The 26,360-nt window shown below is 35.2% G+C and overlaps 1 non-coding gene across 1 annotated transcript; it reads left to right on the top strand.

Moving 5' to 3' along the window:
- Positions 1-25,857: 25,857 nt before the first annotated feature.
- On the top strand, positions 25,858-25,931 carry TRNAM-CAU. Its single transcript has one exon. It is a non-coding gene; the product is annotated as a tRNA-Met (tRNA).
- The last annotated feature ends 429 nt before the right edge of the window (positions 25,932-26,360 follow it).

The following is a 26,360-nucleotide window of genomic DNA, read 5'->3' as shown; positions in this document are numbered from 1 at the left end:
AAGCACACATAACAACTCCTTTTATCATGGCATTTTTAGACAATTTATTTATAAGAATATCTTCTAGATGTATTCTTTTTGAATGAATGCAAATGAGGAGCAAACACAAATGCAGACAACTTACTCGAATACATCATACATCCCATTCCGAATGAATGCAACTAAGGAGCATATTCAATTGCACACAACTTACTCAAGATGCATCATATTAAAAGCATTTTCTCTTTTCTTTTTTTCTTCTAGTCCTCATCCATTATTGAAAAGCAAGTTTTATACGTATTATGGCTATAGTTTTCCTAAGTTTACTCAAAACTTCTCAGAAAACCTAAGCTTGAATCTTTACCACTTTAGCCTTAAGCATAGCTAGCAAATTGACTAAATATTCTTTAGATCTTAGAAATAATAAAAAGAGATAAAAAGGTAAACTTGTAGCAAAAAAAAATTTCATTAAGAAACGAAAAAGATTTGTAAGATGACTACTTATTAAAAGATAGGAGAAATATGAAATCTATGATAAATGCAAATATAGCAAAATGCACTATCTAACCACATAAAACTAAAATATACTAAAACAGAAATAAACCAAATACAAATACTAATAATATATAAATAAGTAAATAAATAAATAAATATATATATATATATATATATATATATATATATATATCCCTTTCCTCACACTTAAAATGAAACATTGTCCCCAATGTCATAAAATAAAAACAAATGAAGTCAAGGATAGAAGTACTCCCTCAATCATCCATAGGGATAGGAGGTGGAGACTCAATCGGATAGCCGGAGTGAGCGAACAAATTAATTTAATTGGTACTCCATTTTGCGTTGCTGACGAGCGAATTGTTGTGAAATTCCATCTCATTTTGTTGACGCTACATAGCAATCTGCCTATCTATTATTTGATCTCAAATAGGAGGATGGGCATTTGAGGAACCACCGGTGGTACTTTGAATTGGATAAATGAGGAGAGGAACATCATCGGATGGTGGATATCGAGGAAGTTCCTCTTCGAAAGCACGCTACTCTTCAGATTCTGCATAGTTTTGCTCCTCAACCGATGGTGGTCCTTCAATTCCCCTCCAACAAGAATGGGAACAGGGAGGAATCAAAAGGAATGCAGCATCCATTACTTCTCCTTTACAAAAGCTTGCTTAGTAAAATAAGAACGCTCAACAAAACGAACAATAAAAAGGATAAATATACGATAATGCAAGTATAGGTAATATTAATGTGAGTGAACGAGTCATCAATGTGTGATGACTCATCACTAAAGCCTTCTGTGATGAGTCGTCAACATGTGACGACTTGTCACCTAATCTTGCTATTACGAGTCGTCAACTCGTGATGACTCGTCACCTTACATTTTGAAAACAATGCTAAGGCACTTAAACTAAATAGGCAAAGAAAGTAATCTAAAGCAAAAATAATATGATAAATAAAGGTTAAAAAAAAGTGAAGTAATGACTCTAAGTAAACAAAATGAAGTACAATGAAATACAAGCAAAGAATGTAAAAATGTATATTAAAATTGGGGGTCTGCAATTTGAAAGGAGATTCTAAAGCTTATTCGTGGAGGTTACATATTAATGGTATCAATACACGATCAACAAAACACAAAAGGAAGGAAGAATGTGAGCGATAAGTCTATGCTCGCGAGCATGAATATTGATAAGGAGTGCTCATGCCACCGGTCAAGCTTATCAATTGTATTTCCAAGATTCGTTACACCAATTCTAGTGTCACTAGGAGTCCTCGTGCCTAAAGGAACATGGAATGATGGAGATACCAATGGTCCAAATCTTGAATTGGAATATTGGGACGTGCCTCGATTCCAAATCTAGGTTTGCTAGTGCGAGTCTTCATAAGTCCACAAAGGTCTTGCAAGAATGCATAACTTGATTTCCCGCAAGGTAGAAAACTAAAATAATAATAGTGTGAAAGCCCTAATTCCATATAAAGAAGAAATAAGAAGCTAAATATGAATAAATAAATAAAGAAGGATCAATAAACTAAAGTCAAATCAAGAACTAGAGAGGAGTTGACTGGTCAACAGCTCTCATTGTCCCAAATTTTATGAGGCAGCTTAAAGAAAGCAAGGGGAAATCTACGAGGGCCTACCTAATAACAACCTGACTCAAATTACTTCATTATATGCATCATAGACATCAAAATGCTGGCATTTCCACTAGTATTACACTTAGATTAATTGAAACCCATGTGATTTCTAACTATCGTGCATGGATTTACGTCCCGTCTTTCTTGATCATCAAGCTAAGCCCTAGTGTTACCGGTTAAGCTTGTGGATTGTATCCCTATGATTCCTTACGACAATCCTCGAGTCATCGGGAGTTCTCATGCCTAGAGGTATAAGGAACAAGCCTCAATTCTCATCGTTCCATTTTTCCTCCAAGAGTTTTATTTGTAATCATTTGAAAAGTGATGTCAATACTCAATCAACTAATTTTCTTTCTTCGCATTAGTCCAAATATTGAATCAGTGTTTATGATTTCCGCTTCCATGAGCTTTCTCTTAATAATTGTGTTTATGCTCCCCAAATAAAACCAAACTATCATACTAGATAAAGAGGAGTTAACTGGTCAACAACTCTTATAGTCCCAAATTTTATGAGCTAGATTAACAAAAACAGGGGAGAATTTATATGGGCACACCTAATAACACTTCGGTCTAAATTATATAATTATATGTATCCCAGACATCAAAATGCACACATTCCCCCTTGGATTAATTGAAAGCAACATGATTTATCCTTTACACGTGTGGATATCCATCTCGTCCTGCTAGATCATGAAGTCACAACATAATGCCACCAGTCAAGCTTGTCAATTGTGTTTATGCTCACCAAATAAAACCAAACCATTAAACTAGACAGAGATTAGATAGATTGGAACAAAAGAAATGAATAACATGAGAACATAGGTGGGATTTCGGATATGATAAGGAAAGAAACCACAAGTACTTTATTTCTTCCATATAGCTAAATGAAAGGATCAAAATCAAATTGACTTAAACACAAAGGTTGACAAAGAACACAAAAGAAAGGAAGGACGTAAGCGATAAGTTTATATTTGCTAGAATGTGTCAAATAATATGTTCATTGTCCTTAAGTATTCAATTGTATGCGATTTTTATATTACGATAGAGTAGTTGTGTAATGACCCAAAACCAGATCAAATGAGATATTGTCCCCCACTGGCCTCACAGTTTTGTCCCTTTGGCAGGTTCGAGAACTTTCCACGAGGTCACCCATCCTGGAATCTCCTTGAACCAAGCCCATTTAACTTTAGAGTTTTTATAACTCCATAGCCAAACAACCAAAAAGTAACTCTTTACATATATGTTATCAACCATTCCCGCCCTATTTCGATGTGGAATATGATTCATTCATGTACCCCCGTACCTTAGAGTGCTGCCATCCTAGAAGCTTGCCAGAAGCCGCTCCTTGTCCAAGCATCCTATCTTTGCCTCGGCATCCGCTTCTCGTCCTCATCGAATCGCTTCTCTAGGTCAGGCTGTCACAAGTTGACTGGTCAACAACTCTTGTAATCCCAAATTTTATGAGCCAGCTTAACACAAACAAGGAAAAATTAATCCAGGCTTACCTAATAATACTCCGACCCAAATTTCATCATTATATGCGGCCCTAATTTCAAAATGCCCGCATTGATGCTTGTATTATGCTTGAATTTCATGATTTCTCCCTTACAAGCGTGGATTTACATCTCATCCTACTTGATCATCAAGCTAAGCACAATGTTATCGGTTAAGCTTGTCAATTGAGTTCCCATGATTCGTTTCGACAATCCTTGTGTCATCAGAAGTCACCGTGCCTAGAGGAATAAGGAATGATGGAGATTCTAATAGTGCAAATCCTGCATCAGAATATTCGGAGTGCCTCAATTCTTATTGTTCCCATTTTTCTCTAGAAGATTTGTCCATGATCATTTGGAGAATGATATCAATATATGATCAACTAATTTTCTTTCTTCGCTTTTGTCCAAACATTGGATCGATGCCTATGATTGTGCTTCCATTCGCTTTCGCTCAACACTCATACTTATGCTCCCTAAATAAAATAAAACAATTATATTACACAGAGATTAGAAAGAGAGGAATAAGAAAACGAACAAAATGAGAAAATAGGTAAGATTTTAAATCCAATAAGGAAATAAATGACAAGTTCTTTATTTTCTTCTATACAGCTAAGCGTAAGGATCAAATCAAATTCATTTAAACATGAGGGCAAATAAAGAACAAAAAAGAATGAAAGCATGTGGGCGTTTAGTCTATGTTCACTAGCACGAGGGTTGATAAGTTCACAAAGTTCTTGAAAGAATCGATAACTTGATTTTTTGCAAGTTATTACACTGAAATAATATGCTAACTTGCTTCGAGTAGGATGCAACTTTTATATTTTGAAGCCCTTATTCCATAAGAAAAAGAAACTAGAAGATAAATTTGAATAAATAAATAAATAAATATGGATAAACGAAAGTAAAATCAAGAACCAGAGAGTAGTTGACTGGGCAACAACTCTCATGATCCCAAATTTCATTAGCCAACTTAAAAACAAATAAAGGAAAATTAGCATGGGCCTACTTACGCTTGGATTAATTTTAAAATAACATGATTTCTCTCTTACGCGCATGGATTTACGTCTCCTCTTGCTTGATTATTTAGGAATCATGACAACATAATTGACAAGCTCGACCAGTGGTATTGAGGTGCCACTTGATGATCAAGTAGCACGAGATGCAAATCCACACTCATAAGGGAGAGAAATCATGCTGCTTTCAGTTAATATAAGAGGCCAGTACGAATTTTAATGTGGGAATTAAGTTGAAGTTGAATTTGAATGATAATTGGTTATTAAACCTTAAAGCTGTCTGCTTTGTCTTTATGTTCTTGTATAGAATGAATGCTTAAGAAACATTCAAGTAGATTGATCATCTTCTAATGGAGTGGTTCGAAATTGGGAATTTTAGGAACAAGTTTTCTAAATTCTAATTCTTGCTTATCTTTCAAAGTAATTTGTTTTCTAACCTTTCTTAAGGGTTGAACTGAATTGGTCCTTGAGTATTTCATGTTAATGTGTTAGGGGTTCGCAATTCAAAAGGGGTTCTCAAGCTTATTCGTCGAGATTCCATATCATTTAGTATCAGAGCTTGGGTCTAGATCAGGTTTTATCCTTTCATATTTTTATTAGTCAATTCTGATTTCTTGTATTTCTTTGTTCTTTCTTTTAATTTGGTTCTTATTCTTATGCTTTATTACTTGTTTAGTCTTTTTGTTTTGAATGTGTTTTATATCAAATCAGATTTAGCCTTGTTAGTTATCATTAAGAAAAAATAGAGGAAGGTCTGAGTCATTAGTTTACATATCTTTTAAAAAGAAGCTACTACAAAGAAGGAATTCGGCTAGTATTGGAAAATCCTAATCATAATTGGATTTGGAGATCTTGTTTAAAAAGGAATTTTAATATATCTCAAATTAGACTTATACACTCCTAATCTGATTTGGTTATGGTCTAACATACCTAATTGGATTGAAATTGTTGAAATACAAATCCTAGTTCTATTGGGATAAGGAATTCGGCTATTAGAGGATCTTTAGCTAAGATCCTATTTTTTAGGATTGTGCTTCTTTTGCATGTTTGGACAATTCCTATTTTGAAATTTATGTTATTCCTATTTCTTTTCTTTTAATATTATTTCTTTTATACGTCTATTGCATGTTTGGACAATTTCTTTTCAACCAAGCACGATCCTATTTTCTTTTCTTTTGTCTGTTTATCTTCATACTTGTTTATACAATTTCAGTTTTAGAACTTACACATAACAAGCTATTTGAATTGTTTTAAAGTGTGATTCACTTAACATCATAAAAGAATTAGCTAGAGTGGTGTGAAGAAAACTGAGAGAATATTGATTTTGAGCACACACAAGTGACCAACCCCATCAATTGAGTGGAAACACGTAAGAGAGTGCTTGTGAGGTTCTCAATTTATATTTTATTTTATTTTTTTCTTTATTACTAACTTTTCTTTGCAGCACTGTCAAACTAAACTGGAGATAATGAACCCGTTCATATGTGATTTAGTACCAATGCATGCTAGCCATATCTTGCTTAGTAGGCCATGGCGATTTGATAGAAAGGTTATCCATTATAGAATCCTTAATAGGTAATCTTTTTATAAAAGATGGGAGAAAAGTCACACTTACACCTCTTTCTCCAAAAGAAATATATGATGACCAATGTAAATTAGAGGCTGAAAGTAGCAAAATCGAGGGAGAAAAATCAAGGAGTGTTAAAAAAATAAAATAGAGTGAGGTTAGGCCTAGAGAGAAAAATAAGAAAAAAATGGAGCTTTTTGGCTAGGAAAAATGATGTAAGACATGCATTTCACTCAAGTAAGTTATTGTTTATAGCTATCTATAAAGATATTTACTTGCACACTACTGAACTTGGTCTTTCCTTGCCAAGTGCATCTGCTAACCTTTTGCAGAAATTTGTTGATGTCTTTCCTGAGGAGATGTCAAGTGGTTTACCACCTCAAAGAGGGAATTGATGTCTAAAGGGTATGTGCGAGAGAGCTTAAGTCCTTGTGTTGTTCCGGTCATCTGGTTCTAGAGAAGGATGCCACTTGGAGAATGTGTGTGGACTACCATGTAATTAATAAAATAATGACAGAGTATCGTCATCTTATTCCTAGGTTAGATGATATGCCTGATGAGTTGCGTGGTGCATGTTATTTTACTAAGATTGATTTGCATTCAGGATATTATCAAATTCACATGGAAGTTGGGAATGAGTCGAAAAACAACATTTAAGACTAAGCATAGTCTTTATGAATGGCTTGTAATACCATTTGGGCTCACTAATGCACCTAGCACTTTTATGAGGTTGATGAACCATGTATTGCATGAATTTCTTAGTAAATTTATAGTTGTATATTTTGATGATATTTTAATCTATTCTAAGTCTTTTGATGATCATGTGATGCATGTGCGCAGGGTCATAGATGTTCTTAGGAAAGAAAAATTGTCTGGTAATCTAAAGAAGCATATCATTTGCATGGATAGAGTCATATTCTTAGGTTTTTGTTGTTAGTTCTAAAGGTCTAGAGGTTGATGACAAAAGAGGTGAAAGCAATTAAGGAATGGCCGACACCTACCAAAATTAGCCAAGTTAGGAGTTTTTATGGTCTTGCTAGTTTTTATAGAAGGTTCATTAGGGACTTTAGTAGCATTACCACACCTTTAAAAGATATTATCAAGAAGAATATTAGGTTTAGTTGGGGTGACGCACAAGAATATGCTTTTAATTTTCTTAAAGATAGATTGTCTAATGCTCCTTTGCTGATTTTACTTAACTTTGATAGAATCTTTGAGATTGAATGTGATGCCGGTGGCATTGGTGTTGAGCCTATTTTGATGCAAGAACAAAGGCCAATTTGCTATTTTAGTGAAAAGATAAATGGGGCAGCACTTTGGTTCCCAACATATGACAAAGAACTCTATGCTTTGGTTCGTGTTTCGCAAACATGGCAAGACGGCCTTTGGCCTAAGGTGTTTTGTCATACATACAAATCATGAGAGTTTGAACCCTAAACCGAATATTTGAGGCTAGTGAGCATATTATTTCATTTTTCTACATTGCAGAGAATTAAATTATGGGTTCTTTCAAGAACTTTGCAAAATTATGAACACCTGCATTAGCGAAACTAGACTTATTGATCACGTCCTTCTATTCTTTTATGCTCTTTGTCCACCCTTGTATTTAAATCAATTCGATCCTTACGCTTAGCCATGGAAGAGAATAAAGAACTTGTAATCTTATTCCTTATCGTTTTCAAAATACTACCTCTTCTTTTATTCTTCTTTTTATACTCTATGTTTTGTATAAAGGTTTAGTTTTATTTAACGAGCATAAATAGGAGTGTTGAGTTAAAGTGCGTGGAAGCGACAATCATAGCCAATGGTGCAATGCTTGGACAAATGCGAAGAAGGAAAATTAGTTAATCGAGTATTGATATCATTCTTCAAATAATCGCGGATGAATCTTTTGGAGCAAAGAGGGAACGCCGAGAATGGAGGCACGCTTAAATATTGCGATTCAGGATTTGCACTATTGGGATCTCTATCATTCCTTGTTCTCTAGTCATGTGGACTCCTGATGAGATGAGAATGGGCATAGGGGAATCATGAAAATATAATTGACAAGTTTGACCGATGCCATTGGGGCTTAGCTTGATGATCAAGGAAGAGAAGAAATAAATCCAAGCGTGTTAATGAGAAATCATGTTGGTTTCGATTAATGCAAGTGTAATACTAGTGGGAATGCGAGCATTTTGATGTTTGGTACGTATATAAAGAAATTATTTTTGTCGGTGTGCTATTAAGTAGGCCCTTGCAGGTTTTCCTTTGTTTTTATTAAGCTGGGTCATAAAATTTAGGACAATGGGAGATGTTGACCAGTCAACTCCACTCCGGTTCTTGATTTGAATTTAGTTTATTCATCTTTCTTTATCTATTTATTTATATGTAGCTTCTAGTTTCTTCTTTATATAGAATTAGGGCCTTCGCATTATAAAAACTACATGCAACAAAATACTTGAGGCTAGTGAGCGTATTTAATATTTTAGTTTTCTATCTTGTGGGAAATCAAGTTATGGGTTCTTGCAAGAACTTCACGAACTTGTGAGGACCCACACTAGCGAACCTAGTCTTATCCCTCACATCCCTCCTTTCTTCTATGTTCTTTGTCTACCCTTATGTTTAAATCAATTTGACTTGATTCTAGGCTTAGCCATATGGAAAAGAATAAAGAATTTGTGATTTCTTTCCATATCGGATCTGAAAGCCTACCTATGTTTTCATTTTTCTTGTTTCTCTTGTGTCTCTCTTTCTAATTTCTATCTAATATGATGGTTTGGTTTTACTTAGCGAGCATAAACAAGAGTGTTGAGTTAAAGCGCATGGAAGCGACAATCATAGGCACCGATCCAATGCGTGGACAAATGCAAAAAAAGAATATTACTTGAATGAGTATTCATATCATCCTCTAAATGATCGTAGGTGAATCTTTTAGAGAAAAGAGAGAACAACAAGGATCGAGGCGTACGCCTAGATATTCTTATTCATGAGATACACCATTGGGATCTCCATCATTCCTTGCTCCTCTAAGGACAAGGACTCTTGATAACACAAGGATTGACGTAAGGATTCATGGGAGAGCAATTGACAAGCTTGACCGGTTGCATTAGGAATTATGTAGATATGACACCTCATCTCACGTAGCCCGAGATGGATATTTAAAACCAAATGCTTTCTAAAATCTTTTTAGTTTAGTTGAATTATAACATACTTATATATGTATATATAATAATGTATTTGCAATCATAATTATGAAAAATAGATAATATTTTTTAATATGATGTTTCATTACAACGATTATAACTAGAAATGCGTTTATTAAACATTATTAAATAAGTTAATATACAAAGTTGGCTCAAAAAATTTGGGACTACAAGAGTTGTTGCCCGGTCAATTCCTCTCTCGTTCTTGATTTGACTCTCCTTCTTTATTTATTTATTAATATTTAGCTTCTAGTTTCTTCTTCTTATGGAATGAGGGCTTTTGCATTATAAAGATCGCATGCAAGCAAATACTTAAGACCAATGAACAGATTATTTCAGTTTTCTACTTTGCGGGAAATCAACTTATTAGTTCTTTCAAGAACTTTGTGGACTTATCAATGCTCATGCTAGCGAGCATAGACTTATCATTTACGTCCTTCCTTTGTCTTGTGTTCTTTGTCTATCCTTATGTTTAAATCAACTTGATTTGATCCTTACGCTTAGCCGTACGGAAGACAACAAAGAACTTGTGATTTATTTTCTTACCGGATCTAAAGTCTTACCTATATTCTCATTTTGTTTGTTTCTTTTGTGTCTTTCTTCCTAATATCTGTCTAGTATGATGGTTTGGTTTTATTTGGGGAGCATAAATACGAGTATTGTGTAAAAGCACGTGGAAAGCGACAATTATAGGCACCGATCCAATACTTCGACGTATGCGGGAAAAGAAAATTAGTTGATAATGTATAGATATCAATCTCTGAATAATCATGGAAAAATCTTTTAGTGGAAAGAGGGAACAATGAGAATTGAGGCACTCCCAAATATTCTGATTCAGGATTAGTAGCATTGGGATCTCCATCTTTGCTTGTTCCTCTAAGGAATGGAATAAGAACATAGGTAAGATTTCGTATCCGATAAAAAAAGAACCGCAAGTTCTTTATTTTCTTCCATGGCTAAGCATAAGGATCAAATTGAATTGATTTAAACTTAGTGGTAAAGAAAGAACACAAAAGAAAGGAAGGACATGAGCAATAAGACTAGGTTCGCTAGTGCAAGTCTTCATAAGTCCGTAAAGGTCTTGAAAGAACCCATAACTTATTTCTCTATAAGGTAGAAAACTAAAATAATATGCTCACTAGCCTTAAATATTCAGATGCATGTGGTTTTCATAGTGCAAAATCCCTTATTCCATAATAAAAAGAAACTAGAAGCTAAATATAAATAATTAATAAAGAAAGATGAATAAATTAAAGTCAAATCAAGAACTAGAGAGGAATTGACTAGCTAACAACTCTCATAGTCTCAAAATTTATGAGCCAGCTTAATGGAAAAGGGGAAATTCCTATGGGTCTACTTAATAACACTCCGGCCAAAATTACATCATTATATTCATCCTAAACATCAAAACATGCGCATTCTCGCTTTGATTAATCCAAAGGAACATGATTTCTCCATCACGTGCTTGTATTTGTGTTTCTTTCTACTTGATCATCAAGTCATGCTCCAATGCCACCAGTGAAGCTTGTCAATTATGTTCCCATGATTTCTTAACAAAAATTAAGGACGATTCACGTGGGAGTACCTAATAACACTCTGACACAGCTCTCTTTATTGTATGCATCCTAAACATTATAGACGCATGCATTCCCACTTGTATTAGTTGAAAGCAGCATGATTTCTCCCTTACGTGTGTAGATTTGCATCTTGTGCTGCTTGAACATCAAGTCACAGCTCAATGCCACTGGTCAAGCTTGTCATTTGTGCTCCCATGCTTCTATAAAGAAAGTAAGGGAAAATTTGCATGGGCGTACCAAATAACACTTCGGCCCTAAACTTATTGCTCATGTCCTTCCTTTCTTTTGTGTTCTTTGTGTACCCTTGTGTTTAAATCTATTTGGTTTGATCTTTAAGCTTAACCGTATGGAAAAGAACAAATAACTTCTGATTTTATTTGGGAAGCGAAAACATGAGTGTTGAGTGAAAGCATGTGGAAGCGACAATTATAGGCATTAATCTCAGGCTTGGACAAATGTAAAGAAGAAAATTAGTGGATCGAGTATTGATATCATTCTTAGAATGTTCTCTGGCAAATCTTTTAAAGGACAGAGGGAATGCTAAGAATCAAGTCTCGCCCAAATATTCCAATTAAGGATTGGCATCATTGGGATCTCCATCATTTCTTGTTCCTCTAGGCACGATGACTTCTAATGATATAAGGATTGGCATTAGGAATCATGCGAACTCAATTGACAAGCTTTGACCGGTGCTATTGGTGCTTAGCTTGATGATTAAGCAAGACGAGACGTAAATCCATGCGCGTAAGGGATAAATCATGTTGTTTTTTATTCATCCAAGTGTAATTCAAGCGGCAATTAGATTTGATCCTTTCGCTTAGCCGTATGGAAGAGAATAAAGAACTTTTGATTTCTTTTCTTTTCAGATCTGAAATCCCACCTATGTTCTCATTCTGTTCATTTCTTTTATTCCACTAAATCTAATCTCTATCGTTTGACGTTTTGGTTTTATTTGGGGAGCATAAATACGAGTGTTGATTAAAAGCACATGGAAGCAACGCCGAGAATTGAGGCACCCTAATATTCCAATTCAGGATTTGTACCATTGGGATCTCGATCTTTCCATGTTCCTCTAGGCATGAGGACTCCTGATGACACCAGGATTGGCATAAGGAATCATGGGAATGCAATTGACAAGCTTGACCGGTGGCATTAGGGTGTGACTTAATGATCTAGCAGGATGAGACACCCACATCAGTAAGGGAGAAATCATATTGCTTTCAATTAATCTAAGAGGAATGCGTACATTTTGATGTTTGGGACACATATAATTATATCGTTTGGGCTAGGGTGTTATTAGGTATACCCACACGAGTCTCCATAAGTCTGTAAAGGTCTTGAAAGAACCCGTAACTTATTTCTCCACACGGTAGGAAACTAAAATAATATGCTCACTAGCCTCAAATATTTGGTTGCATGCAACTTTCATAGTGCAAAAGCGCTTATTCCATAAGAAGAAGAAGCTATAAGGTAAATATGAATAAATAAATAAAAAAAGATGAATAAACTAATAACACTCGGGCCCAAATTACATCATTATATACATCCCAAACATCAAAATGCCCGCATTCTCGCTTGGCTTAATTAAAAGCAACATGATTTCTCCATCACACGCTTAGATTTGCATCTCGTCCTACTTGATCATTAAGTCATGCTCCAATACCACTAGTGAAGCTTATCAATTATGTTCCTATGATTTCTTAACGGAAATAAGGTTAATTTTGCATGGGCATGCCTAATAACACTCTAGCCCAATCTACTTCATTATATGCCTCTTAAACATCAAAACATGTGCATTCCCATTTGTACTAATCGAAAGCAGCATGATTTCTCCCTTACGAGTGTGGATTTGCATCTCGTGCTGCTTGATCATTCAGTCATGCCTCAATACCACCAGTCAAGCTTGTAAATTGCTTTCCCGTGATTCCTTAATAATCAATCAGAAGGAGACGTAAATCTATGCGCGTAAAGGAGAAATCATATTGTTTTCAATTAATCCAAGCGTAAGTAGGCCCATGGTAATTTTCTCTTATTTTTGTTAAGTTGGCTCATCAAATTTGCGATCATGAGAGTTGTTGCCCAGTCGACTACTCTTGGTCCTTGATTTGACTTTAGTTTATTCATATTTTTATATTTATTTATTAAAATATATCTTCTAGTTTCTTTTTCTTATGGAATGAGGACTTCAAAATATAAAACTTGCATGCTACTTAAGGCAAGTTAGCATATTATTTCAGTATAATAATTTGCGGAAAATCAAGTTATCAGTTCTTTCAAGAACTTTGCAAAGTTATCAACACTTGTGCTAGTGAAAATAGACGTAGCGCTCACGTCATTTCATCCTTTTGTGTTCTTTATGTGCCCTTTTGTTTAAATGAATTTGATTTGATCCTTACTTTTAGCTGTCTAGAAGAGAACAAAAGACTTGTGATTTCTTTCCTTATTGATCTAAAATCTTACCTATTTTCTCATTTTGTTCGTTTGTTTTATGTCTCACTTTCTAATCTCTATCTAACATAATGGTTTTATTTTATTTAGGGAGTATAAGTATGAGTGTTGAGTGAAAGTACATGGAAGCAGAAATCATAGGCAACGATTGAATGCTTGGACAGATGCGAAGAATAAAATTAGTTGATCGTGTATTAATATCATTCTCTAAATGATAGTGGACAAATCTTCTAGACGAAAGTGGGAATAATGAGAATCGAGGCACGCTAAATATTCTGATACAAGATTTGTACATTGGAATCTTCATCATTCCTTGTTCCTCTAGGCATGATGACTTTTTATGACACAAGGATTAGCATAAAGAATCATGGGAAATAAATTGACAAGCTTGACCGATGGCATTATGCTTAGCTTGATGATCAAGTAGGATGAGACGTAAATCCACGCTCGTAAAGGAGAAATCATGAAATTCAAGTGTAACACAAACAACAATATTGGCATTTTGATGTTAGGGCTGCATATAATGAAGAAATTTTAGGTCAGAGTATTATTAGGTACACCTAGATGAATTTTCCCATGTTTATGTTAAGTTCGCTCATAAAATTTTGGACTAAAAGAGTTGTTGACCAGTCAACTACTCTCTCGTACTATAAAAATCACATGCAACCCAATACTTGAGGGTGGTGAACATATTATTTGAGTTCTCTGCCCTGTAGAAAATTAAGATATGGGGACTTATCAAGACTCATTCTAGCGAACATAGAGTTATCGCTTATGTCCTTACTTTCTTTTGTGTTCTTTGTTGACCCTTGTACTTAAGTCAATTCAATTTCATCCTTTTGCCTAGCTCATATGGAATAAAATCAAGAACTTGTGATTTCTTTACTTATCAGATCTGAAATCCTACCTATGTTCTCATTTTGTTTGTTTCTTTTGTTCCACTCTATCTAATCTCTGTCTAGTTTGATGGTTTGGTTTTATTTAGCGAGCATAAATATAATTGAGAAGCTTGACCGGTGTCATTATGGCATGACTTGATGATCTAGCAGGACGAGATGCATATCCATGAGCGTAAGAGAGAAATCATGTTGCTTTCGATTAATCCAAGTGGGAATGCGTGCATTTTGATGTCTAGGATGCACATAATTATTTAATTTGGACCAGAGTGTTATTAGGTATGCCTATATAAACTCTTCCCTATTTTTGATAATCTAGCTCACAAAATTTGGGACTATAAGAATTTTTGACCAGTCAACTCCTCTTTCTCTAGTATGATAGTTTGGTTTTATTTGGAGAGCATAAATATGATTTTTGAGAGAAAGCTCATAAAAGCAACAATCATCGGCACTGATTCAATACTTGGACTAATGCGAAGAAAGAAAATTAGTTGATCGAGTATCGATATCATTTTCTGAATGATTACAAACAAAACTTTTGGAGGAAAAAGGGAACGATGATAATTGAGGCTTAATCCTTGAACCTCTAGGCACGAGGACTCCTGATGACGTAAGGATTGGCATAAGGAATCATAGGAATGCAATTGACAAGCTTTACCAGTAACATTGGGGCTTAGCTTGATGATTAAGCAAGATGAAAAGTAAATCCATGAGCGATGGTGAGAAATCATATGGGTTTCGATTAATCCAAGTGCAATACTATTGGGAATGCGAGCGTTTTGTTGTCTAGGATGTATATAAAGAAGTAATTTGGGTTGGGTTGTTATTAGGTAGGCCCTTGAGGATTTCCCCTTGCTTTCGTTAAGCTCGCTCATAAAAGTTGGGACAACAAGAGCTGTTGATCAGTCAACTCCTCTCCAATTCTTGATTTAACTTTAGTTTATTCATCATTATTTATTTATTCATTCATATTTAGCTTCTTATTTCTTCTTCATATGGAATTAGGGCTTTCACACTATAAAAACTATATGCAAGCGAATAGTTTAGGCTAGTGAGCATATTATTTTAGTTTTCTACCTTGCAGGAAATCCAGTTATGCATTCTTATAAGAACTTTGTGGACTTATGAAGACCCACACTAGCAAATCTAGATTTGGAATCGAGGCACGCCCCAATACTCTAATTCAAGATTTGGACCATTGCAATCTCATCATTCCATGTTCCTTTAGTCATGAGGACTCCTAATGACACAAGGATTAGCGTAAGGAATCATGGGAATGTAATTCACAAGCTTCATCGATGGTATTGGGGTGTGACTTGATGATCTAGTAGGACAAGACATAAATCCACACGCATAAAATCACGTTGCTTTCGATTAATCCAAGCGAGAATGCATGCATTTTGATGTTTGTGAAACATATAATTATATCATTTTGGCCGGGTTGTTATTAGGTATGCCCACATGGATGTTCCGTTGCTTTTGTTATTCAAGCTTAGGAAATTTTGGACTACAAGAGTTGTTGACCAGTCAACTCCTCTTTGTCTAGTATGATGGTTTAGTTTTATTTTGGGAGCATAAACACCACTCTTAAGAGAAAGCGCATAAATGCAATAATTATAGATACCGATCTAATGCTTAGACGAATGCAAAGAAAGAAAATTAGTTAATCAAGTACTAATATCATTCTCCGAATGATCGTCGATGAATCTTTGGATAGGCACGAGGACTCCTGATGATACAAGGTTGGGCGTAAGGAATCATGGAAATGCAATTAACAAGCTTGACTGGTGGCATTGGGGTTTAGCTTGATGATCAAACAGGAGAGATGTAAATCCAAGCGTATAAGGGAGAAATCATGTTATTTTCGATTAATTCAAGCATATTACAAGCCGGAATTCAAGCGCTTTGATGTTTGAAATGCATATAATGAAGTAATAGAGTCAGAGTGTTTTTAGGTAGGTCCACTCGAATTTACCCTTATTTCTATTAAGCTAGCTCATAAAATTTTAGACTACAAGAGTTATTGCCTAGTCAACTCCTCTCTAGTTCTTGATTTGACATTATTTTATTAAACTTTCTTTATTCATGTATTCATATTTAGCTTTTAATCTCTTCTTCTTATGGAATAAGGGCTTTTACACTATAAAAGTTGCATGCAACCAAATACTTGAGGCTAATGAGCATATTATTTTAGTTTTCTACCTTGTAGAAAATCATGTCATGGGTTCTTTCAAGAAATTTATGGACTTATCAACACTCGCGCTATTGAGCATAGACTTATCCATCATGTCCTTCTTTTCACTTATGTTCTTTGTCTATCCTTCTTTTCCTTATTGGATATGAAATCCTACCTATATTCTCATTTCTTTTGTTTGTTATGTGTCTCTCTTTCTAATCTCTATATAGTATGTTGGTTTGCTTTTATATAGGGAGCATAAACACTAGTGTTGAGTGAAAGTGCGCGGGAGCAACAATCATAGGCACCGATCTAATGCTTAGAGGAATGCAAAGAAAGAAAATTAGTTGATTGTGTACTGGTATTATTCTTTGAATGATTGTAGAGGAATCTTTTAGAGGAAAGAGGGAACAACAAGAATTGAGTTATGCCCAAATATTTTAACTCAGGATTTGCACCATTAGAATCTCCATCCTTCCTTCTTCCTCTAGGCATGAGGACTCTTGATGATGCAAGGTTGGGCGTAAGGAATCATGGGAATGCAATTAATAAGCTTGACAAGTGGCATTGGGGCTTAGCTTGATGATCAAGCGGAAAGACGTAAATCCATGTGCGTAAGGGAGAAATCATGTTCCTTTTTATTAATCCAAGTGTAATACAAGCCAGAATTTAAGCACTTTAATGTTTGAAATGCATATAATGAAGTAATTTATGTCGGAGTGTTTTTAGGTAGGCCCATACGAATTTATCCTTACTTTTATTAAGCTAGCTTATAAAATCTTAGACTACAAGAGTTGTTGCTCGGTCAATTCCTGTCTAGTTCTTGATTTGACTTTAAGTCTTTATTTATTTATTTATATTTAGCTTCTAGTCTCTTCTTCTTATGGAATTAGGCCTTTTGCACTATAAAAACCGCATGCAACCAAATATTTGAAGCAAATGAGCATATTATTTTAATTTTCTACCTTGCAGGAAATCAAGTTATGTGTTCTTTCAAGAAATTTATCAACTTATCAACACTTGTGCTAGGGGGCATAGACTTATCCTTCATGTCCTTCCTTTCTCTTGTGTTCTTTGTTAATGTGATAGGCTATTTGTGTAGCTAAAATCTAAGGCAGTGAACCTATTGATGCAGACTAGCACAAATGGTAAGTATCAAGGTAGTACTCTCGGGAAAGGGTAATCCTAGAACTACTGCAGCGTCTTATATTATCTGACCTTAATAAAATTGATGAAGTTATTATGATATGATTAAATATGAACAAACGATTAAGTAAGTGTCAAATAATCTGAAAGGATTTAGGAAAATAATCGAAGGAAAAAGCAAACCCTAGGAGATCTAAGCTAGTTGACTAACATAAAAATTTAGACTTAACACTAAGACTAAAGCCTCAATCTCCTGCAGAAAACTAATTCACAATTACATTCCAGCCTACTTTATCTTGCACCAAATAAATAAAATTTATGCTATCAATTGTTCATAATAAAATGCCATAAATAAACTTTATTGTTGCCAAACCCCACACTTATCATTTCATTATTCATAATCATATAAGCATAGCAACTAGTTTTAACTAAATCTAATTGAAGTCAAATTTAAGCAGTGTAACAAAGCAAACTACTAAAGCATATCAAAATATCCTAAATAAAAAAATGCATAAAAGAAAAAACAAACTTAATCAGATAAAAGCAAAAAGCGAAGAGACTTACTTGAAGTTACCGTGACAGGTAAGAAAAATCAAAAACAAATAAGAAAGCATCACCTTAGAGCTTAGAGAGGGAAAGATAGGAAAATTTTAAAAAGGCCTGCTTTTATAGTCACGGGGGTCAGCTCGGCCAGGACTCGGCCCATGCAGAACCTTGAAGCCTCATTCTTGTGCCCATCAGTCATGGTGAAGGCATGGTCGTGTTGGTAAGCACGGGCTAGTGTTGCTGCCCGTGGTGCCTTCGGAAGCCGTGGTGGACGGCTGAATTTACCTTATGCTTTACGTTCATATCCATCACGGGCTCGGGCACGGGTGTGGTGACCGGCACGGCTTGGTGTTGCAGCCTGTGGTGCCCTCGGAAGCCGTGGTGGATGGCTATTTTCCCAAACTCTATATGTGCATATTCATCACGGGCATGACTCCAGCCATGCTGATCAGCACGGCCTGGTGCTGCAGCCCGTGATGGGCACAAAAATCGTGGTGGACGGGTGAAGTCCGAGCTTTCCTTCGCCATCTCGAGTGGCCAAACTCCCTACCTACATTTAACACATATACGCAGATTTTGTAACGCTTGCATTTTCTCATCATACATGTTATGTGCATTTACATTTAATCATTGGGCATATGATGGTATATTGATAATATTTTTATTTTATGAGAATGTATTATGTTAATTATAAGTAGAGAATAAGAAGCATGATATTAGATTATTAATTTAGATCAGTTGATTAAGTACTTGGGTTATGTGCATTAAGCCTTAAAACTTAATTGAACCAATAGTTGAAGGTTGGATAAATAGATTGGACTTAAAAGATACAATTAAAAGTTAGTACCTATGTATGGTTAGTAACAATTAACTTGGGATGATAAAACTAGTTTTAGTAGGTGGTGGCATTGAGATATGAATCTTGGAAATTGGAACCATGAGCAAGCTCATTTTACCTCTTCATTTCTTTAAAATTCATACATGGCCAAAAACTTAAAATTTGGAACAAGAGAGAGTAGTGAAATACCTAGAAAAACTTAAGATTAAGATAGGATTTTACCAACTATTGAAGGAGCGAAGCTAAAGGATTTTAGCATATTAGCAACCCAAAAGCTGAAATTGATGAGTTTTACTTGAGTATTATTAATTTATCATTAAAGTTCTTGATTATAAATTGGGAAAACTTCAATTGATGCTTTCATTGATTAATTAAAGTTCTGATTATTATGAAATTAGTAGAGTATTGAATGATTGCATAGAGATTAAGCTTGATTTAAGTTTATGTATGTCAAGACAGAAAACTGTCAAAATTCCAGCAACCTTGATGTTCTATATTATGGGCATAACATGCATTATATAATTTCAAATTAAGCTTAATTAGTGTCTATGGAAATTTTGAAGAATCCCCTATAACTTTGTAGTTTTGTGATTTCGCTAGTTTTGCCGTTTTGGTTGCTTGAATTGAGCAAACAAATTGCCGCTTGGGGTACAGCGAGCTGTATAACTCTTGCTGAGCAATTTGGGAATAATTAAATCTATAGAAGTCAGAATTGAGTAATTCTTCTTGGAGATGAAACTAGACACATAAGAGTATATGTCTCTTTAATACGAGATTTTTATATTAAGTCAATTTTTCCTAGCAATAAATATACTTTGGTAATAAATTCTGTCTAGAAAATAGAGATATTGGAGATTAATTTTTATATTAAGCCACCACGGGGTCATGGTGGAGGCTGTGGTGGCTTCGGAAACCGTGCCAAAATGGCACTCTTGAAGGGCAACTATTTGATGGTTTAGCACGGACGAAGTCCAGGCGGTGCTCAACCTTGGAATGCTAATCCTTGCTCACTTTGATGGATTATGGTTTGTTACTGCGCGTATTTCCCTCGATTACTAATAATGTCCCTCGATAATAACATGAAATGTGAAAGGAACCAAAACACTGGTGATTCTGGCATAAAACAAGATAACTATACACAAAAATGTAAACAATTGAGCATATAAATATGTATAAAATGATGCACATCACAATGCTTGTGTTTAAATCAATTCGATTTGATCCTTATGCTTAGCCATATAGAAGAGAATAAAGAACTTGTAGTATCCTTCCTTATCTGATATGAAATCTTACCTATATTCTCATTTTATTTTTTTCTCTTTTGTGTCTCTTCTAATCTCTATGTAGTATGTTGATTTGATTTTATATGGGGAGTATAAACATGAGTGTTGTTTGAATGCGCAGGGAAGTGGCAATCATAAGCACTGATCCAATGCTTCAAAGAATTCGAAGAAAGAAAATTTGTTGGTCATGTATTGATATCATTCTCTGAATGATCGTGGATGAATCTTTTAGATGAAAGAAGAAGCGTTGAGAATGGAGGCAACCCCAAATATTCTGACTCAGGATCTGCACCATTAGGATCTCCATCCTTCATTATCCCTCTAAGCACGAGGACTCCTGATGACACAAGGTTGGGCGTAAGGAATCATGGGAACGCAATTAATAAGCTTGACCGATGCATTAGGGCGTAGCTTGATGATCGAGCAGGAGAGACATAAATCCACACGCGTAAGGACGAAACAAAGTTTTTTCGATTAATCCAAGCCAGAATTTGAGCGTTTTGATGTTTGAAATGGATATAATGAAGTAATTTTGGTCATAGTATTTTTAGGTACACCCACCCGAATTTACCTTATTTTTATTAAGTTGGCTTATAAAATTTAAAACAAAGAGAGTTGTTGCCTAGTGAACTCCTTTCTTGTTCTTAATTTGACTTTAATTTATCAATCTTTATCTATTTATTTATTTATTCATATTTAGCTTCTAGTCTCTTCTTCTTATGGAACGAGAGCTTTCACATTATAAAAGCTGCACGCAACCAAATAGTTGATGCTAATGAGCATATTATTTGAGTTTTCTACTATGGAGAAAATCAAGTTATAGGTTCTTTCAAGAAATTTGTGGACTTATTAACACTTGCACTAGCGAGCATAGACTTATCCCTCACATCTTTCTTTTCTCTTGTGTTCTTTGTCTACGCTTTTGTTTAAATCAATTTAATTTGATCCTTACGCTTTGTTATATGGAAGAGAATAAAGAACATGTGATTTCTTTCCTTATCAGATCTGAAGTCCTACCTATATTCTCATTGTTTTATTATTTTTATGTCTATCTTTCTAATCTCTATCTAGTAATGTTGGTTTGGTTTTATATGGGGAGCATAAACACGAATATTGAGTGAAAGCGCCCGAAAAGCGACAATTATAGGCACCGATCTAATGCTTACACAAGGATTGGCATAATGTATCATGGGAATACAATTAATAAGCTTAACCGATGGCATTAAGGTGTGACTTGATGATCAAGCAGGATGGGACACAAATCCACACGCGTAAGGAAGAAATCATGTTGCTTTTGATTAACCCAAGTGGGAGTGCAAGCATTTTGCTGTTTGGGACTCATGTAATTATATACAAACAAGTTTTCCCTTATTTTTGTTATTCTATTCTGTCTCAAAAAATTTCAGACTACGAGAGTTGTTGACAGTCAACTCCTTTTTGTTTAGTATGATGGTTTAATTTTATTTAGGGAGCATTGACATTACTATTGAGAGAAAGTGCGTGGAAGCGACAATTATAGGCATCAATCCAATGCTTGGATGAATGCGAAGAAACAAAATTAGTTGATCAAGTATTAATTTCATTCTCCAAATGATTGCGAATGAATTTTTTGGAGGAAAGAGGGAATGACGAGAATAGAAGCACTCCCTAATATTTTGATTCAGGATTTGCGCCATTGGGATCTCCATCATTCCATTTTCGTCTAGGCACGAAGGCTCCCGATGACATAATGATTGATGTAAGGAATCATGGGAATGCAATTGACAAGCTTGACCGATAGCTAGGGTGACTTGCTTATCTAGCAGGATGAGACACAAATCCACACATATAAGGTAGAAATCATGTTGTTGCTTTTAGTTAATCTAAGCGGGAATGCGCAAGTTATGCTGTTCGAGACACATAAAGTGATGTAATTTGGGCCAGAGTACGATTAGGTATGCCCAAGCGAATTATTCCTTAATATCATTAAGTTGGCTCATAAAGTTTGATACTGTGAGAGTTATTAACCAATCAACTCCTCTTTGGTTCTTGATTTAACTATAGTTTATTCATCTCTTTTTATTTTTTATTCATATTTAGCTTGTAGTTTCTTCTTCTCATAGAATGAGGGCTTGTGCACTATAAAAACTGCATGGAACTTAATACTTGAGGCCAGTAAGCATACTATTTCAGTTTTCTACCTTGCGCAAAATCAAGTTATGGTTTCTTTTAAGAAATTTGCAAAATTATTAACACTCGTGCTAGCGAACATAGACTTACTGCTCACATCTTTCCTTTCTTTGTGTTCTTTCTATACCCTTGTGTTTAAAATAATTCGATTTGATCCTATTGCTCAGCTATATAAAAAAGAACAAAGAACTTGTGATTTCTTTCCTTATTGGATTTGAAATCCTACCTATGTTCTCATTTTGTTTGTTTCTTTTATTCCACTTTTTCTAATCTCTGTCTAGTTTAATGGCATAAACACGAGTGTTGATTGAAAACGCCTGGAAGCGGCAATTATAGGCAACGATCCGATGCTTGGATAAATGCGAAGAAAGAAAATTAGTTAATCGAGTATTGATATCATCCTTAGAATGATAAAAAATGAATCTTTTGGACGAAAGAAGGAACGACGAGAATTGAGGCATGCCCTAATATGCCAATTCAAGATTTGCACCATCGGGTTCTCCATCATTCCATGTTCCTCTATGCACAAGGACTCCTGATTACACATGGATTGATGTAAGAAATTATGGGAACGCAATTGACAAGCTTGACCAGTGGTATTGTAGCGTGACTTAATGATCTAGCAAGATGAGACGCAAATCCACGTGTGTAAGGGAGAAATCATGTTACTTTCAATTAATCTAAGCAGGAATGCACATGTTTTGATTTGTATGACGCATATAATTATCTAATTTGGGTCAGGGTGTTATTCGGTATGCCTACACGAATTCTCCCTTACTTTTATTATTCTGGCCCATAAAATTGACTACAGGAGTTGTTGACTAGTCAACTCCTCTTTGTCTAGTATGATGGTTTGGTTTTATTTAGGGAGCATAAACTCAATTATTGAGAGAAAGCTCATGGAAGCGGCAATCATAGGCACTGATCCAGTACTTAGACGAATGCAAAGAAAGAACATTAGTTGATTGAGTAGTGATATCATTCTTCGAATGATTACATATGAATCTGATGTAGGATAAGGGGAACGATGAGAATTGAGGGACGCCTAAATATTATGATTCAGGATTTGAATCATTGAAATCTCCATCATTCCTTTTTTCTCTAGGCATGAGGACACCTGATGGTACATGGATTGGCGTAAGGAATTAAGAGAATACAATTGACAAGCTTGACCGGTGTCATTGAGGCTTAGCTTGATGATTAAGCAGGACAAGATGTAAATCCATGCATGTAAGGGAGAAATCATGTTGCTTTTGATTAATCCAAGCATGAATGAGTGTGCTTTGATGTTTTGGAGGCATATAATGAAGTATATTAGGTTGAAGTATTATTAGATACACCCACACAAATTTCCTCTTATTTTCATTAAGGAATCATAGGAAAGCAGTTGATAATCTTGATTAGTGGCATTAGGGCAAGACTTGATGATCAAACAACACGAGAAGTGATGTGCGTAAAATACACACATCTAAATGGGGTTTTTAAGATTGATTTTATGAACATTTGGATGTGAATTGGTCCCAACACTTACCCTATGCATCTGTTTGTGTGCATTAGGTCCAAAAGAAGTCAAAGGATGACAAAGGGAAGAATTGGAGCATAATTGGATGCCGAAGCTGCCGAAACAAGCTAAGTACGAGCAAGAGAAAGCTAAACATGGCCGTGTTGGTTTCAACACTGGCCGTGTTCCTAACACATTCACCAACACTGTCATGTTGGTGCATCAAACATCAAAGAAACAGAAGTTTTAGGGAGCACGACCACAGAGAGTAACACGGGCATCAATACCAGCCCGTGTTAGGAACACGGCCACCAACACGACCGTGTTGGCAGGTGACAGGGGGAATTAGTTAAAAGAAAGAAGAGAGGAAAAAAGATGCAGAGCGAGGGAAAATGTCCCAAACCCTAATATTTCTCTCTCTAAGGGTTTTATGAGCTAGAACTAAGGAACAAGGAGACTTAGATCAAGGTTTCAATCGGATTCCCTTCAAACATTGAAAATTGGGCGAGGTTCGTTGATTGTTTTTCAAATCGAGCAAGAGGAACAAGAATTGATTCAATTCGAGTAAGAGGAACAAGAATTGATTCAATTCGAGCAAGAGGAACAAGAATTGATTCATTCGAGCAAGAGGAATTGGGGCTGTTTACTCTCATCCAAGGGTGTAATCGGGTTTTCTCTACCTTTACTCATTGTTGTAATTGAATTCTTGTGGATTTTGATAATGAACATGATTAGCTAGATTGATTAAATCCATTGGGATTTCTTTACTATGTTGGCTTAGTATTATATTATTGGATTGTTTGGGTTAGTTTTGTATTCTTCTTGTTTTCAGTATTAATAAGATAATGCATTATTCATGAGACGTTGTGAATTATGTGTTTAAATTGCTTTGTGTGATTGAGAAGTCCATTTGGTAATTAGAATTTTAAAAAATAAGAATTGGTTAATAATCGCTTAGAGATAAGGATAATTAGCTAGCCAGATTAAGAATTAACAAAGCTTAATAGAGGCGGATTAAAGCTTAATGCTAATTTAAGAATCAATCGTTAGGAAGAGATTCCAACTTTAGGTTATTAGATTTAGGAATTCGGTTATCTCGAGAGAAAAACCAAATTCGGTTAAGAATTCATCCATGGGTAGCATAATTAAACTCACCAATCCTTTATCTTTTGTTTGATTGCTAACTAGTTTAGGTTCCCTTTGGGTTTGCTTTCTTGTCTTGGTTATTTTAGTTATCAATTACTCCTGCATCTCCCTTAGAACTTAGCTTGTAGCTATTAGTTAGTTTAGAAATTATTCATCATTTATTTTAGGTTAATATAGAACAAAGGAGTAACTCTTGGCTTTCACTTTCCCGAGGAATACGACCTTGATACTTGCCATTAGTGCTAGACTGCATCGATAGGTACACTACCTTAGATTGTAGCTAACACAAGTAGCACCCATCAAGAAGCAAATCGACAAGCGTAAGGGAGAAATATTATTTTGGATTAATACAAGTCGGAATGCAGACATTTTGATATTTGGGATGAATATAATGAATGATTTGGTTGGAGTGTGACTAGGTATGCCCACATGAATTTTCCTTTATTTCCATTAAGCTGGCTCATAAAATTTAGAAATATGAGAGTTGTTGGCCACTCAACTCCTCGCTAGTTCTTGATTTGACCTTAGTTTATTCATCTTTCTTTATTTATTTATTAATATTTAGCTTGTCGTTTCTTCTTCTTATGGAATGAGCACTATGGCACTATATAAACTGCATGCAACCGAACTAGGATTTGAATTGATGTCCTTTCATTGATTCCTCCTAAATTGCATTGATTTATCCTAAAGATTTCATCTCAATTGGAATTTGGTTATTCACCATGTATGAGGATCCCTGCTAAGCATCCATGGCTGAATGGTTAAAGCGCCCAACTCATAATTGGGGAATTCGTAGGTTCAATTCCTACTGGATACATGCCATTTGAGGCTAGTGTGCATATTATTTTAAGTTTCTACCTTACAGAGAATTAAGTTATAGGTTCTTTAACGAACTTTGCGGACTTGTGAAGACCCGCACTAGCGAAACTAGACTTATCGCTCATGTCCTTCCTTCGATTTATGTTCTTTTATTCATCTCTTTCTAATCTATTTCTTGTATGATTATTTAGCTTTATTTAGCGAGCATAAACAAGAGTGTTGAGTTAAAGTACGTGAAAGCAACAATCATAGGCACTGATCCAATGCTTAGACAAATGCGAAGAAAGAAAATTAGTTGATCGAGTATTGATATCATTCTTTGAATGATCATAGATGATTATTTTGGAGGAGAGGGGGAACGGCGTGAATTGAGGCACGCCCAAATATTATGATTCAAGATTTGCACCATTAAGATCTCTGTCATTCC

The sequence above is a fragment of the Ricinus communis genome, chromosome 3 (genome assembly GCF_019578655.1).
Source record: "Ricinus communis isolate WT05 ecotype wild-type chromosome 3, ASM1957865v1, whole genome shotgun sequence".
NCBI classification, from domain to species: domain Eukaryota; kingdom Viridiplantae; phylum Streptophyta; class Magnoliopsida; order Malpighiales; family Euphorbiaceae; genus Ricinus; species Ricinus communis.
Note: the sequence above shows the minus strand (reverse complement) of the source record. Positions and strands in the feature narration are given on the sequence as shown.